This window comes from Balaenoptera musculus, chromosome 9 (genome assembly GCF_009873245.2).
Source record: "Balaenoptera musculus isolate JJ_BM4_2016_0621 chromosome 9, mBalMus1.pri.v3, whole genome shotgun sequence".
Taxonomy (NCBI): Eukaryota; Metazoa; Chordata; class Mammalia; order Artiodactyla; family Balaenopteridae; genus Balaenoptera; species Balaenoptera musculus.
In genome coordinates, this window is record NC_045793.1 from 105,846,811 (window position 1) to 105,863,432 (window position 16,622).

Consider the following 16,622-nt stretch of genomic DNA (forward strand, 5'->3'; position numbering starts at 1 on the left):
GTATATGAGAAAATCGAGTCACAGTAATTGTATAACTTCCCCAACTTTACAAACTGATGAGTGGTGAAGATGTGTGTCAGTTACAGAGAGCCCTGTAACTGCTTATGCAGTGGTTTCCGTTCTCTCTCGAGTCCAGCAAAGGTCGGGTTAGAGCTGGTGCCATGTCTCCATAGAGCTGTCCTTAACTTGGGCCACCTGTCCTTTTTTGCTCCACCTTCCTTAGTGTAGCTTTTGTCTTCATGGTTGTAGGTGGCTGTTGTGCATCTAGGCATTGGGTTGACCTTCCATTCAGAAAAAAGATGAAGATGAAAGCCCTCTACAAGACTTTTACATCACATTGAAGGGGACAATGTCCCAAGGATGCGTAAGTGGGAAATTGATATATTCATCTTTGATTCTCATTAATAGAGAAGAGGGCTTAAAAGTGAACATGGACTTGGAATGGTGTTGAGTGGGCCGGTGTCTTTATCTGACACAGAGCATCCCTTTAACGAGTCTGCATCAATACACACCCTTCACATTAACAAGCTCTGCAGGTCACGTGCTCATTGTCTCTCCCTCCCCCATAATACAGGTTCAAACTCTCACCCAGTGAGTGCATTCAGGTTGAAGTTCAAAATCATGGTTGATGTGTGGAAGGTTGCATCAGGTCCAGGGTCCCTATGGTCTAGAGGTGATGTGCCTCCAAACTACCAATATAAAATGGGTGAGAAGGAAGAGAGGGACTAGTTTAAAGCGCCCATTCAGAAAAGGGAGGAAAGAGAAACACATCCCAATCACCATCCAGGTGGGCAAGGTACAGTGAGATCTTCTGCTGTCAAACACGGGTGAGTTCTTTGATTGGTCCCTGGTTCTGACCTCAGTGGTTATCTTCCTTCTCTGTTCTATTCTACTTTCTGGACGTCAGGGGCCCAGAACACTCATAAGCTATCGCTGCCCAGAGTTGGGTATCCAAGGGCAGGACAGTTCTCTTATGTTAGGTTGTGTTGTGTCCTCATGGTTAAGCTTGGTGACAGAAGATGCACAGGTGCCCTCAAAGGCCCCAGCTGGCCCTCACTTCTCCTCTGCTGTGCGTCTGACTTGCTGCCAGCATTGACCAGCAGTGACCTCAGTTATGCCACCCACTGCCTGATGTCCAGAGGCTGAGCCTCCCCAGGAGTCTCAGTTTCCACAGATCTGTCCTTTTATAGATGTAAAGACAAGATGGACTCCACTGATGGTGGTAACTCCTGGCATTCAGTGGGGGAACATCATTTAAATTATCACCTGTCATCACTCAGGGCCAAGTGCCTATGGAAGACAAGGCTGCAGATGAAATAGTACATTTTAATGAAGACAATGAAGTATAAGGACCGGGATGAGTTGGTTGCTTCTAACTGCATTTGGTGAAAGAAAATGATGAGTTCAGGGCTTCAAAAAAACCCAGAAAGTTCCTATGACTGCCATGGAAGTAGCTCTCTTTTCCTGTGGCCACACAGATTTTTGATAAACAAACTTAAATTCGAATCCTATGGTGGATTGGATGATAAATCTACTTGAACTCACCACCTAATATGTTTTTCATGATAGAGGCCAGGCACTGGTTGGGAAAGAATTGAGGTGAGGACATGTGAAAGTCCCAGTGAAGCCAAACACATTAAGCCCAACATTCTACTGGGATTTGTTTGTCAGCAAGAGCAGCCCTTCCTCCCCTGAGGAGCCTAAACTTCCCCTTGCCTGAAGAGCCTATAATGGTCGTCCTAAAACAGTTGTCTTGTTTCCTCCCCAAAACTATCATTTTTCATTGCTTCTGAACCTAGACCTTAATTTGAATCCTGGCAGTCCCCAGGGTGTTTGGTTAGCAAGTGTTCTGTACCGCATGTATCAGAAGAATTGTAGTAGCCAGTTTACAGCAGAAGCTTACTGGGGACATGCATAGGCGACGTTGGAGACACCTGATCGGGACCCCCCTGGTGAGTTATGTCTGGTATAATCCTCTTCCCTCGAATGCAGGTATAACCTGTGACTTGATTTTAGACAACAGAAGATGTCAAAGATGGGAGAGTCACTGATTTCCTTTTTGCTGGATCTGGAGCAAGAGATCCTTCCACTGGCACAGAAACAGCTGCCATGTCGTGAGAGGACCTGTAAGAGGACCAAGTGGCAAGGGCCTGCAGTGGGCTCAGAGAGCCGAGGGCAGTCCCTGGCTGTCAGCTGGCAGGAAAGCAGTGCCTTAGTTCTAAGACTGCAAGGAATTGGATTCTGCCAACAACCATGTGAGCTGAGATGAGGACACCCTCCTCCAGAAAGGTGCCCAGCCCAGCCAGCACCTGTCTACAGCTCTGTCCCGGGCAGAGGACCTAGCTAAGCCAAACCCCAGAAACTGGGATGAAAACGGATGTTGTCCTCGGCCATGAAATATATGGTGATGTGTTACACAGCAATAGAAAGTGTATAACCGATGCATAGGGAATAGGTCCTCAGTGTACTCAGCCAGAGTGGAAGGAATGCCGTGTTGCGTGGGGCTGAACGTATTGAGACGGGTGTCATTGCCAGAGAGCCTGGATTCAGTGTATTAGTTGGAGCAGCTGGGAATCGCACTAACGGTTTGCTCATCTGATTGACTGGACTCTGAACCCAGCGGTGGGTAGCTTACACTGAATAAAGTTAACAGCCTGGAATTACTTGGCATGCCGAGTAAGGCATCTGAAGGCTTAGGGAGGCTGGAATGCTGGCGTGGACGTTTTATGTGAGATTTCCACGCAGACTCCCCTATTTCTGGCCCCTGATGGGTCTAGAGGCCTCTCCCTTCCAGGGCTCAGAGGAGCTCTTGGTGAAGAGCATGCTGGCCTCTTGAGGTCTCTGTACTGGCAGCGCTTTGTGGTCCAGCGATGGGAGTTGAGATGGACCTGGTGAATCACGTGGGCTGATGGCATCCAGGAGAAGTGCCATGCAGAGGCCAGAGGTGGTGGGCGTCAGGGCTGAAGCAGCAATCAGAACGACCAGATCCACGGGGGTCTTGGCACGTTGCTCATGGTGTCCCCAGACTGAAAGAGGTGGAGGGCAGTTCCATCTGTGAGATTCAAATTCAGGTTGGTTTATCAGAGCTCCAGGCCTGTTTCAAAGAAACCTGACTTAGCCATGGCAGTTGAGAATCGTGACTTCTTAGCTAATTTCCAGAACTGAATCAATTCACAGACTCAGAGGTATGTGTACCTTGGGGCAGAGGCAGCCCACAGCGGCTCTCTTGAGGAAGGACCCACCACACGGCCCCAGATTCATGCTGTACATCTTTCCAACCTTCCCAGAAGGGACCCACAGCCGTTTGCTAGGGTGGCTGCATGATAGAGAATGAAACATACCAGCTATTTTGGAGATTACTCGACTCTGGCTCTCAACTGATGTTACTCCCAGGAACTCACGATACCACCGTGCTCAGGGTGGGGACTAGTAAAGGAGTGTGGGATCAGGTCTGTCTCACGATGGGCTGCATGGGCTCCCTGGTCCACTGCCTGACTCTTCCGAGTTCCAGCACATGTAGTCGGAATAGCAGCTGGATGAATTCCTCTTGTTGGGTCCATGAACTATGGAGTTATTGGAACTGGAAAGACCTAGTGGAGCCCCTAGAACTGTCCCCACCTATGAAAATAATAAACCAAAAGCAACATTGCATTTCTGGAGGGATTTAGGAGATTAATGCCATTTTCAAAGACTAGAAGGATGAAGGCTAGTGATTCCTCTCCCATCATCATGCACGCATCTCTCCGGCCTGGGCAGAAGACGGTGGACCTTGGAGAATGACCGTCCAACTCCATCAGGTGGGATTCCAGTTGCAACTTCCTTTACAATTGTTGTTTATTTACTAGAATAAATTAAAACAGCCCCTGATACGTGGTCCACAGCTGCTGATCTGGTGAATGCTCTCATCTTTGTACTTTTAGGTAAAGTCCACCAGAAGCAGTTTGTTTTCAGCTGGCCAGCCAAGAATAACACTTTTACTGTCCTACTGCAAGGCTGTGTCAAATTCCAACTCTGTCATCATCTTGTCTGCAGATAACTTGACCTTTCCATTCCACAGTGCACCAGGCTGACCCACTGTGTTAAAGGCACTGTGCTGACTGCATTGCTAAACAGGAATTACCAAATTCTTCACACAGCTTTGTGAGACACAGACGTGTCAGAAGGTTGGATGCAAGCCCCACAAGATTTCAGGATCCTGCCACCTTGGTGACATTTCTAAGGGTCTTGTGATCTGGCCCATGTTGATTTCCTTCCATGACTGTAGAAGAATTTCTTCAGCTGGCTTCTTCCAGCAAGAAAGAGGTGCAAAGCCGAAGAGGGGAATTCTCTTGATTTTGGAGTCAGTATTTATTTCTACTGATGTGTTTCTCCTGCTAATTTACTAAGTACCCTGGCAAGCTGCCAGTTTTGAATGAGACTCAGAGCAAGTGATGGCTCTGCAGCTGCTGCAGGCCACTGCACGAGCTGCTCCCACCACCAGCCATGGGAGTGCTGGACGGGTGTGCGTGAGAAGGGCTCGGGCGGGTCCTGAAGGCCTGGGGAAGTTGATTGTACACGATATATTGGAAGCATCCAAAAGTGGACAGTTACAGCCACGCTCACAGGTAGTCCCGTAAGAGCGGTGAAAGGAAATCTTCTCAAGAGATGGAACTTTGAGCAGTGCCCTTGTTTTTCCACTTGGTCAGAAATGAGAGTTGACTACAAGTATGGAGCTGCATGGATTTTTAAGCAATAAGCAAAAGTTTAGTGGGACAAGATTGGAAATTTGGTGACAAGGAGGAAATGTTTGTGACTGCATCTCTCAGAATACTCACAGAGCGTGGAGGAATGCACACTAAAGGGAAACTCAGCTGAGAGAGCTTTGACCATCCAGTACACGGGATGACTGTTCTGTGGACAGTGGTCCGCCTCTCCTTGCCACGAACCAAGTGGCCATGGTGACAAAGATGGAGGCTCTGCCTGATATCAAGACACAACCTGGCTGCAGTCTCTTCTGAGTGCCTGATCTTCCAACAGGAGAGTCCAACAAGGAGCCCCCATTACAGCAGCATTTACCAGGGAGACAGCCAACCACCTGGATGGCAGGTCCAGCAGCATGGGACCAAGGCCATCCTGAAAGGGGCCATGTTTTGTTCATACTGGAACTGGGTGCAGATTTGCTTTCCAGTATTTCTGCCAAAACCACCACCTGCGGATTTAGCAGATGCCGTTATTGCTGTGATTATAGTCCTCACAGCATTGCTACTGAACAGGGAACTTACTTTACAAGAGGTGAAGCATGACAATAGACTTGTGCTCTTACAATTTGCTAGTTTCACCCTGCTCCCCATTACCTTGAAACATCTATAGTGACAGGATGGTGGGTTGGTCTGATGAAGACTCTTCTGGTGCCACCTGAAGAGATCACCTGGCGGCTCAGGTAATGTCCTCCTGGGTGTGACTTATGCTTTGAATCACCAACTAATAGCAATGGCCACACTCTCCTCATTGATTTTACTCCTATAGAATTACAGTGATTATCTGGAGAAGGGCATGGTGGGAGAACTGTCCCTACCTGTATGAGAGTAGTATCTGGTAGTATCACTTCTATAGTTAAGACCCACGTGCATCTCCAAATCGTGCGTGTGTTGGGGGGTAGGTGACAAGAATGGCTTCTCACAATTACACCCCAGACCAACTAGCAAACATTAGCTTCTGGTCTCTGCAATTATGGACTCTGCTAGTTTAGAGGCAGTATTTACCAAGGGAGGAATGCGTCTATTAAACTGTGAGCTGGAACTTGCGTCTCACGCTCTCGAATCAATGCGTTAAGAGGGAGCTGACTGTAAGGTCAGAGTGATTGACTCTAGTGTTCCAGAGGAGACTGGGTTTCCCCAGCACTGTGGAAACAGGCAGGAAGGCTGGGGTCCTCCGTGGCAAGTCTAAGCACCCCGGTGTCCTGTGGCAGAGTGAACCGAAGACCACAGTGCCCAGGATAGACAGGCTGGTGATGGCACAGGATGCGGGTGTAACAGCTGTGACAACGCGCCTTCCCCACCTTCTGCCATCAGGGGTGACTGACCGACGGACCCACGGCCGCGCTCTGGATCCCCCACTGTTTGCCCTGGCCCCGCGCTTCCTGCAGGCTGTGTCCCCCAGTGACCGAGCTCCATGGAGCGCAGAGCTCGGGCCCGTTATCCGCATACATGGGGTTTCCTGATGGGCGACTGTGGCCTGAGGGCTGCCCGTCACCCAGCCTGCTCTGTCTTGGACCCACGCTGCAGCCTCCAGCTCCACCCAGGGCCTCCCCTCCTTCCTCCTTGCCTCCTAGGGGTCCAACCTGCATCTTACCCCAGGCTCTCTCAGCCTCTTCTCTCTTTCTCCCCTTTTTCTCTCACACACATTTTCCCAAATAAGTCTCTTACACATCTAATCTTATTTTTGTGACTGTTTCTCAGGAGATCCTAACTAACCCAAGGAAGACCAGGAGCCAGGAGTAGTCGGAGAACACAGGCAGTGAGGTGGGGCTCAGGGACTTATTCCCTGTGCAGCCAGTGGGCAGAGAGGGTGCTCACCGGTGTGCCGTGTGCTTGCAGGTGTGAAGATCTGAAGGATGAGGGGACAGTGATGCCAGCAAGGTCAGCTGTGTTGGCAGGATACTGTTGAGTCAAATGGATGCTTTGAAAAGGAATAATGAGAAACAGATGATTGAAGACTGTGGGTCGAGCCAGAGGGCCCCTTTGTAGCCACAGAAAGACTCCATTCATTGCACTGGCAGCAACCAGGAGGTTGGAGTGTGAGGGTGTTTGGTCAGAGGAACTGGAATATGAAATGGACTGTGCAGGGGTTCACTGAGCAGGACACTTTTCTGAGGTTCCCCTGGCAAGGACCTTAGGTTATGCACAGACTTACTGCTGGGGGAGCGGTGCTCTTAGAGGCCTGGGGAAAGTGATGGGCCCCACTGAGCAGAGTGGAAGTGCTGGAGCCGCCCCGGGAAAGTGATGGAGCAAGGAATGCAGATGTAGGGATACAGGAACTGATAACTGACATGAGGCTGAGAATCCCAACAGAGCACTGTGTCCCACAAGGGGGCTCAAGGGCACGCCATTCACAGGGCCATCAGGGACGTGAGGGTCTGAGCAGTACCAACATCACTAAGCAGTTCATTGGTGGGTCTCCTCTGCAGGCCAGGACGAAAGGGAGGAGAGAGAGACAGAGTAATGCAGTAATAAAGCCTGACGGAATGCCTAGCTCTAGGCACAAGTTGATCACGGACCCAGAACCGCCCACTGGGCACTGAATCTGGGCTGACGCGGCAGCAGTCCATTGTTGCATGGAAGTGGTCCATTGAGGACTGAGTCCAGACAGGACCAGCAAGCCCAAGTACACTGCAAGAGCTGGCGTCCCAACCCCCATCTTATCCACAACCATTGCACCAGGGCCCTTGCCCATGCTCACATCAGTTCAACCAACTCAGGGATGAGGAAAATCCCAAGCTTGATTTATGAGTGCACTGGCTCCATCAGTGAGTGCAAGCCAGAATTTATGAGCAGCTGCCCATTTCAGAGGTTGCAGAAAGACTGGAGAGGGGACACTCCATACCTGCTCCTGGTCAGTGGTCCACAGGCTGGCTACAGCCAGGGGCCTAGAAGGAAAAAGCCTGGAAGATTGGATACAAAAATGTCTGGAGCAGGGACCTGTGGACGGACACAGGGGCATGGGCACAAGTATGAGGACATTGAATCTCATGTTAACATCCAGCAGGAAGCTTGTGCCCTGGAAGAGGCCTCGAACAAGCAAGTGGGTAAAATGTCCCAGCCAGGTGACACTTGCCAGCTTTCATCACATGGACACATGGACGGAATGGCCAGGGTAATGAGGTGGAGCTACGTGTGCTCCCGATGGCATGGACCCCCGCTTTCCCGGACTCTTCCAGCTCACGCCACCTCTGAGTCCCTGGTATGGCCCCCTCCTCAAGGACACCAGCAACTGGGTAGCAACTTGATGAAATTCACCTTCCAATGGTCCATCCTTTCAGGAAGGTACACCTACCCACTGCGTAGTCAGCACCACTGCCCAGGGTGCCACTCCCAGCCTGGCCCCGGCCATGGAATCCTGCACAGAAGAGTAGCCAGCCAAGGGTGGGACCACTCCATAGCATAGAAGGTGCAGGAGTGGACCCCCACCACCCAGCAGGGCAGCAGCAATGCCACCTGCTTCTGCAGGTGGAGGGCGAGTGGGAGGCCAGCTCCCCCTCAGTCTGCTGAAACCACGGGTGGGGTACACTTTTCTGCTGGTGTGTGCCCAGGGTAGGGTAGGAATGGGCAGAAAAGTCTTCTGTTGTTTGGTCACCCTTTTCCCATCCTTTGGCCTTGCTTGGAGCACTTTTGTCTGTGCTATTGGCAGGCGTGGTTTCTAGGGGAGACAGTAAGGAAACAGGGAACTCTCTGCAGTGGTCGTCCCCAAATCCCACGGAACTTAGGCAGCCCCCTGCTTCTTTGCAACTTCCACAGTCTTCTTTTGTTTCTGTTGAGTGATGTCCAGGGTTTTTAGTACAAAGAGGGAGAATCTTCGAGGAAGGGAACTACTGTATTTTGGCAGAACCAGACGTCTCCTGAAGTATAATTTGATTATCTTAATATCTTCCAAGTCTCAAGTGACTTTGCCTCTTCCATTCCGGACATTTGTCATTTGTACCTTTTCTTTCTTTTTGTTCTTGGTCAGTCCATCAGATTTATAATTTTCACTATGACATCTCATTTGTCCACTGGGATATTTGGAATTCTATTCATTTGCAACATATGGAGACTTTTTACTTAGCTCTTCTAACTGATTTATAGTTTAACTGAACTGTTGTCAGGAATTACAATCTGGATGATGTCAGTTCTTTATAATGTGTTGAGACTTTCTTAATGGCTCAGCATAAAGTCATTGTTTATAAATTTTCCACACGTGCTTGTAAAAAAATATGTATTCTGTAAGTTTTTGGGTTTTTTGAAAAATTATTTATTTATTTATTTATTTTTGGCTGTGTTGGGTCTTCGTTTCTGTGCGAGGGCTTTTCTCCAGTTGCGGCAAGCGGGGGCCACTCTTCATCGCGGTGCACGGGCCTCTCACTATTGCAGCCTCTCTTGTTGCGGAGCACAGGCTCCAGACACGCAGGCTCTTGGCAGGCAGACTCTCAACCACTGCGCCACCAGGGAAGCCCTCTGTAATTTTTTTAGGAAGAATTATGTACACGTCCACTAAGTCAACTTTGTTAATTAAGTTATTCAGGTTGGTAAAATGTCTCTGAGTATTTTGTCTCCTATTCATTTTACCAGTTATATATAAAAATATAAATTATAGTATATATTCTTATCAAGATCTAATGTTTATTTTTTACCATTTTATATCCTTATAGTTTTAAGAATGCAGTTGACATAAAGATATTTTCAATCAAAGGAAAACTGAAAAAAAATAATCACCACCAGTAGAAATTCACTAAAAGAGATAACAAAAAGTATTCTTCAGGCAGAAGAAATATGATTTGCAACGAAAATGAAAGAAGGAATAAAAACCAATAAAATAGCAAATACAGGGATATAGCTAAATGAATAATGACTATCAGAAAAATAATAGTCAAGACTTGTCGGATATAAAACACGTAGAATTAAAATACTTTAAAATAATGGATATATATAAGGAAGAAGTAAATGGAGTTAAATTGTACTATGGCTTTGCCTGTAAAGTGATAAAAGCATCAGTAAATATTACGTCTTCATAAGGCAACTACTTATGTATACTACAGTCTGTAGGGTACTGTTTCTGTATATGAAATTCTAAGTTGGCATTTATTTTTCTTCAGCACATTGATGATATTCAGCTGTCTTCAGAATTCCATGGTTTCTTTTGATACCAAAAGAAGAATTATACATTCTGTCCAGCTTCTTTTGTTGCTTTTGGCAGGAAGATTTTTCTGAATTATCCAATCTGCCAATTCAAGAATGTGAAGTTCTTAGCTTTAAAAAGAAGATTTTGGGGTTTTATTTATTTTTAAAGAAGTCTTCCTCCATGCTACAGTGGAGGAAACTCTAGTGAAAGTTTGCACTTAAGATTTATTTACTTACTGTTAAACCCTATTTCTAGTTACACAGTTTAATGAACACTGCATTTAATTTTATATATATATATATATATATATATATATATATACATTCTGGCTGCACTGGGTGTTTGTTGCTGTGCGTGGGCTTTCTCTAGTTGCAGTGAGTGGGGGTGCACTCTCCGTTGCAGTGCGGGCTTCTCATTGCGGTGGCTTCTCTTGTTGCGGATCATGGGCTCTAGGCGTGCGGGCTTTGGTAGTTGTGACACGCGGGCTCAATAGTTGTGGCTCGAGGGCCCTAGAGCACAGGCTCAGTAGTTGTGGCTCACGGGCCTAGTTGCTCCGCGGCATGTGGGATCTTCCCAGACCAGGGCTCGAATCCGTGTCCCCTGCATCAGCAGGCGGGTTCTTAACCACTGCGCCACCAGGGAAGTTCCACATTTAATTTTAGAAACAACAAAATGAAAATGTATTGTCATCACAGTCTGTACCATGAGGCAAGTTTATATTATAGATACTACTTCAGTGTAATGTCCATCCTTTATTTAAATAAGAAGTGAAAGTCATAGTATATATTGAAATAAGCCTCAAGGATTATATTTAAATAATTCAAAATATTTATAACATTTTTAGTATTTTTTAATGATACACATGTTATTATCCTTGTTTAATTTACTTTAAAAGACTGAACTATTTCAAAAGTATTCTTTTAAACATAACTCTGTGTGGAAGTGCAAAACCCAGCTTAAAAAATAGTTTACTTTATAAATCAGCTCGACACACATACCCACGAAACAATACATACACATTGGGCCTAATCATATAAATTCAACATCACATATAATTAAAGTATTATAAAACATTTTCCTGGCAGCTATTATATATAAATAGGATAAAAGCTAAGATATTATATGTTTTAAATTTAAACATTTGAGAGGCATAGAATAGGGGAAAAATGAGTCCTAAATTAACACATTCACTTTTATTTAATTAGAATCTTCAAAAAAAGTATTATTATAAAATATTGACTATATTCCCTGTGCTGTACATTAATTACATCCCTGTGACTGATTAGTTTCATAACTGGTAGTTTGTATCTCTTAATCCCCTTCACCTATCCTGCCCCTCTCCCCAGCCCTCTCCCCTCTGGTACCCACAAGGTTGCTCTCTGTGAGTCTGTTTCTGTTTTGTTTGTTCATTTATTTTGGTTTTTAAATTCCAAATGTAATTGAAAACATACTGTATTTGTCTTTCTCTCACTTATTATTTGTCTTTCTCTCACTTATTTCACTGAGCATAATACCCTCTAGGTCCATCCATGCTGTTGCAAATGTCAAAATTTCATTCTTTCTTATGTCTGAGTAATATATATATATATATATTTCTCATCTTCCTTATCTATTCATCTGTCCATATCTTGGCTATTGTAAATAATGCAATGAACATGAGGGTGCATATATTTTTTAAATTTAGTGTTTTCATTTTCTTTGGATCAATACCCAGGAGTGGGATTGCTGAATCATATAGTAGTTTTATTTTTAGTTTTTTGAGGAAATGCCATACTGTTTTCCCTGGTGGCTGAACCAACTGACATCCCTACCAACAGCACACGAGGGTTCCCTTTTCTCCACATCATCACCAACACTTAATCGTTGTCTTTTTCATAATAGCCATTCTGACAGGTGTAAGATGATATCTCACCACGCTTTTGATTTGCATTTCCCTGACAGTTAGTGATGTTGAGCATCTTTTCATGTGACTGTTGGTCGTCTGTATATCTTCTTTGGAAAAATGTCTATTCAGGTCTTCTGCCCATTTTTTTAATCAGATTTTTTGTTTCTTTGTTTGATATGGAGTTGTATAAGTTCTTTATATATTTTGGATATTAACCCCTTACTGGAAATATTCTTTACAAGTATTTTCTCCAAAATGTTTTAATTTCAGTAGTCTCATATTTCCAATGTATTAAGCAGTGAACACTTTGATATGGACCTTGTGCTATATAAATATATAAATATGATCTAGTCTGTGTGTTTTTTACAAATATTAACTCATTTAATTATCTTAAGGGTTGGTACTATAGTCTCTATTTTACTGATGAGCAGGGTGAGAGTTGGAGGTAGGTAGCTTGGACTTGATCAGCATTCAGTAAGTGGTGGGACTGGGATTAGAGCCAGCCTCCAATGGCCAAAGTCTTAACTGCTAAGTTACATAAAGCAAAGAGATTGCAAACATCTATTAAGGATACATGTTCAAAGGCTGCTCTGGCCTTTGTTTCTGGTGATTTTGATTCTGTGGATGTGGAATAAGGCCTAGGCCAGGGATGGGACCCACTTGCCTATGCCTTTTCACTCCTACCATCCTCTGTTCGTCCCAGATCCATCCCTCCAACTAGCATGTTCTAGCCCTTCTTCCTAAAAGCATCATGGGCATTCCCTTTAGATCAATTTCCTCGTCTCTTTTTCCCCAACAGGAATTCCCCAAGTATCTTCAACACTGAGCATGATATTCTCTATCTGTCAGATAAGCAGGAAAAATGGTGGTTGGAAAATTCTTCATTGTTACACTTGGTAGATAAAATCGACGTTGTCTGATAAACTTGCACAGGACATGAACACTTACAGGCAGACTCGCTTTCACTAAAGGACTTTCAAAATACATCATCACTCTCAGTCTATAGGAAAACTGTGTGTAATTCATAAATGTAGTAAATACACTCCCTGCAACAGTCTGTTAAAAATGAGAACAGAAACCTATGGTTTTATATTCATCTGGTACCTTGTAAGTCATCACACATATTTGTAAATGATGCCATTTAAAATAATTTGGTTTTGTTTTTGTTTTTTTTTTTTCATTTTCAAATACTGGGTCTGTGGAATCAGTATCTAAAATTATTTTTTAAAATTAATCAAATAATAAGTAGTAAATAACACAATTAAATACATGTGTGTATATATGCATGCTTATACTTATAGCTATGAGCAAACAGTAATAGACTATGAATTTACAGAGACAAATTAGAATGACAGAGTCCTGAGTAGCATCTCTCTCAGTCTGCTCCACACACCTTTCACTACTTCCATCTGTCTTTCTTTGATGTCAGACATCGAATTTTGATTCTTACTTCAGTGTCACTATTTGTAAGATCTGTATTTTTTATGGTATTGATTCACCATAATTAATCCAAAGGAAATGCCTACCCAGTGACGTATTTCTTCTTTTGTCTTTTGCTTGTTTTGTTTTAATCTGATCCTACTTATATTTACATTTATACTTCAGATCTCAGTGAATTCAGAGGGTAAATGTTTAACCATGTGTTTAGATGCACGCATGTATGGGAAGAAGCTTCCAGCTGGAAAATACAGATAGTTCTGAGGAATATATTGAGGGAAATTATCTCGCCCAAAGACTACTTTTTAAAAAGTATTTTCTTTTTTTTTTTTTTAAGAAAGGGATTCATTATATACTGTAATTTTTGAGCTTTTAAATCATATTCCTCAATATTTTAAAGGTTTCTAACACACTTTTTAAAATCTATATTAGTCTAAATTTCAACCTTTCCATTTTGGTTCCAGATCCAAATTAATCATTCCCTTTACATTCCCCCCTTATTAGTATATAACATTATCTGTCCTTTCAAGAGTAGGTATGTTGTTTATTGTACTAAAAAAGCCCATTATGTTTCTCTTAAAGACACTTATTTTTTTTTAATTGAAGTATAGTTGATTTACAATGTTGTGTTAATTACCGCTGTACAGCAAAGTGATTCAGTTATACCTGTATATACATTCTTTTTTAATATTATTTTCCATTATGGTTTATAAGATGATATTGAATAGAGTTCCCTGTGCTATACAGTAGGACCTTGTTGTTTATCCATCCTATATATAAAAGCTTACATCTGCTGACCCCAGCCTCCCACTCCGTGCCTCCCCTAACCCCCTCCCCCTTGGCCACCACCAGTCTGTTCTCTATATAAATACATTTAGTTTTTACATAAATAGAGGACAAATTTTTATTCTTACTTCGGTGTCGCTATTTGTAAGATCTGCATTTTTTGTGGTATTGATTTACCATAATTAATCCAAACCTACAAAAAGATCGATAGGAAATCATATTTTATATGAAGCTCCTTTATTGCACTGATGCCTATTTTTAAGTAGGAATGCTTTCTTCTAGAGAAAATATTGAGGGAGGGTGGGAGCTGCTGGACTGACCTGACCAGGGTCTGCCGACTGCTGCCCAGAGGTACCTTCTCACCCCCTCAGCCACTCCCACCACCACTGGAATTGTTTGCACTGGGAACAGTCTTTGGTTTTGTTTTGAGAAATAGCATGTGCTTTGAAATCACATATTTAATATCATATTGGGTTGGCCAAAAAGTGCCTTCAGTTTTTAGGTAAAAATAAAAGACACATTTTTCATTTTCACCAAGAACTTTATTGAACAGCATATTTACCTTTTTGTTCCACTACCTTCTGCCATTTTTCAGGCAACTTCATAATTCCATCTTCCTAAAACTTTTTATCTTTTTGAGCAAAAAACTGTTCCAGGTGCCTTTTACAGTCTTCCAGGGAATTGAAATTTTTTCCATTAAGAGAATTTTATAAAGACCAAAATCAATGGAAATCCGAAGGTGCGAAGTCTGGTGAATTCGGTGGACGAATCAGAACTTCCCAGCCAAGCTGTAACAGTTTTTGCCTGGTCATCAAAGAAACATGTGGTCTTGCATTATCCTGATGGAAGATTATGTATGCATCTTCTGTTGACTAATTCTGGACGCTTTTCGTCGAGTGCTGCTTTCAGTTGTTCTAGTTGGGAGCAGTACTTGTTGGAATTAATCGTTTGGTTTTCCAGAAGGAGCTCATAATAGAGGACCCCTTTCCAGTCCCACCATATACACAACATCACCTTCTTTGGATGAAGACACAGCCTTTGGTGTGGTTGGTGGCGGTTCATTTCACTTGCCCCACAATCTCTTCCGTTCCACATTATTGTAGAGTATCCACTTTTCATCACCCATCACAATTTGTTTTAAAAACGGAGCATTTTCATTACATTTAAGTAGAGAATTACAAGCCAAAATACAGTCAAGATGGTTTTTTTCGCTTAACTTATGTGGAACCCAAACATCAAAGTGATTAACATAACCAAGCTGGTGCAAATGATTTTCAATGCTTGATTTGGATATTCTGGGTATGTCGGCTATGTCCCGCATAGTATAACGTTGATTGTTCTCCATGTCTTGATTTGATCGCTGTCAACTTCAACTGGTCTGCCCCACCGTGGAACATCATCCAGCAAGAGATCTCTGGCACGAAACCTTGCAAACCACTTTTGACACATTCGATCAGTCACAGCACCTTCTCCATACACAGCACAAATCTTTCTTTGTGTTTCAGTTGCATTTTTACCTTTCTTGAAATAATAAAGCCTAATATGCTGAAAATGTTGCCTTTTTTCTTCCATCTTCAATATTAAAATGGCTACACAAAAATTCACCAATTTTGCTGTCTTTTTTAAAATGCATGCTGATATGACAGCTGTCACATACAGTCTAACAAAATTGTTTTGAATGAAGTTAAAGACAACTAAGCACTAGTAGAGCCATCTTATGGAAAAAAAAGAATGAACCTTTTGGCCAACCCAATATAATGTGTGAAGATTACATTTATAAATAATTTATGTCAGTTAAATTAAACTGAAGTTTACGAGAATTAAATGAAAAAACGTGTGCAGAGTATAACTAACCCAAGAAGGCACTTAATACTTTTTTAAAGTCATTGGTTCCATACAATCTTAACCTCATAATTCAATCTCTACTGTATATCAGGAGGTAGCAAGATTTTTTATTTTAAATTATAAATGACAATACCGATACAAGTTAATAACTTTAAGCAAAAGTTCAAAGTGGAATTTAATGCCATCCCTGTTTTTACTGACTTAAGGACTCTGTAGGTGTCCTAGACCAAGAGTTCCATTGGCCCAAAGGCCATACATTTCTTGGTCATCAAGGCCTAAACCATACTTGACCTATAGGATACACTCAAGAAATATCTGTAACATGATATCACTGGTTGAAGGAGGTCAGCTGATGCTCCTCTGGAAGAATACTTGATGCAGGTGGTACCACCCATTCCAGCCCTGACTGTGCCCCATGCAGGGAAATGGGACCAGACACACGTGGCCTTGGTTCTATCACTGAAACTCAGACACGTCATCTACCATGTCTTAATTTCCACATTGGGACAGCAAAGTTGACAAAAGGAAGAAATCAGATGAGAGAATCTGAAATATCTATTGTAGTACGTGTCATATAATTGGCACACAATAAATGGCAGTTTACTTCATTTAGTTTCAGGAAGGTGGGTCCTAATATTTGGTCATATTTTATAAATTTCAATGCAAGGACCATACCTAAACAAAGACATAAAAACCACTACTGATGCTTGAAAACTCTTTTAACAAGTGATCTAGATATAGTTTGGTTAGGAGTAAAAGTATATGACAAACATTTAGACTAAGGAGTCATATTTTGTGAGGAATTACCTTTTAGTCT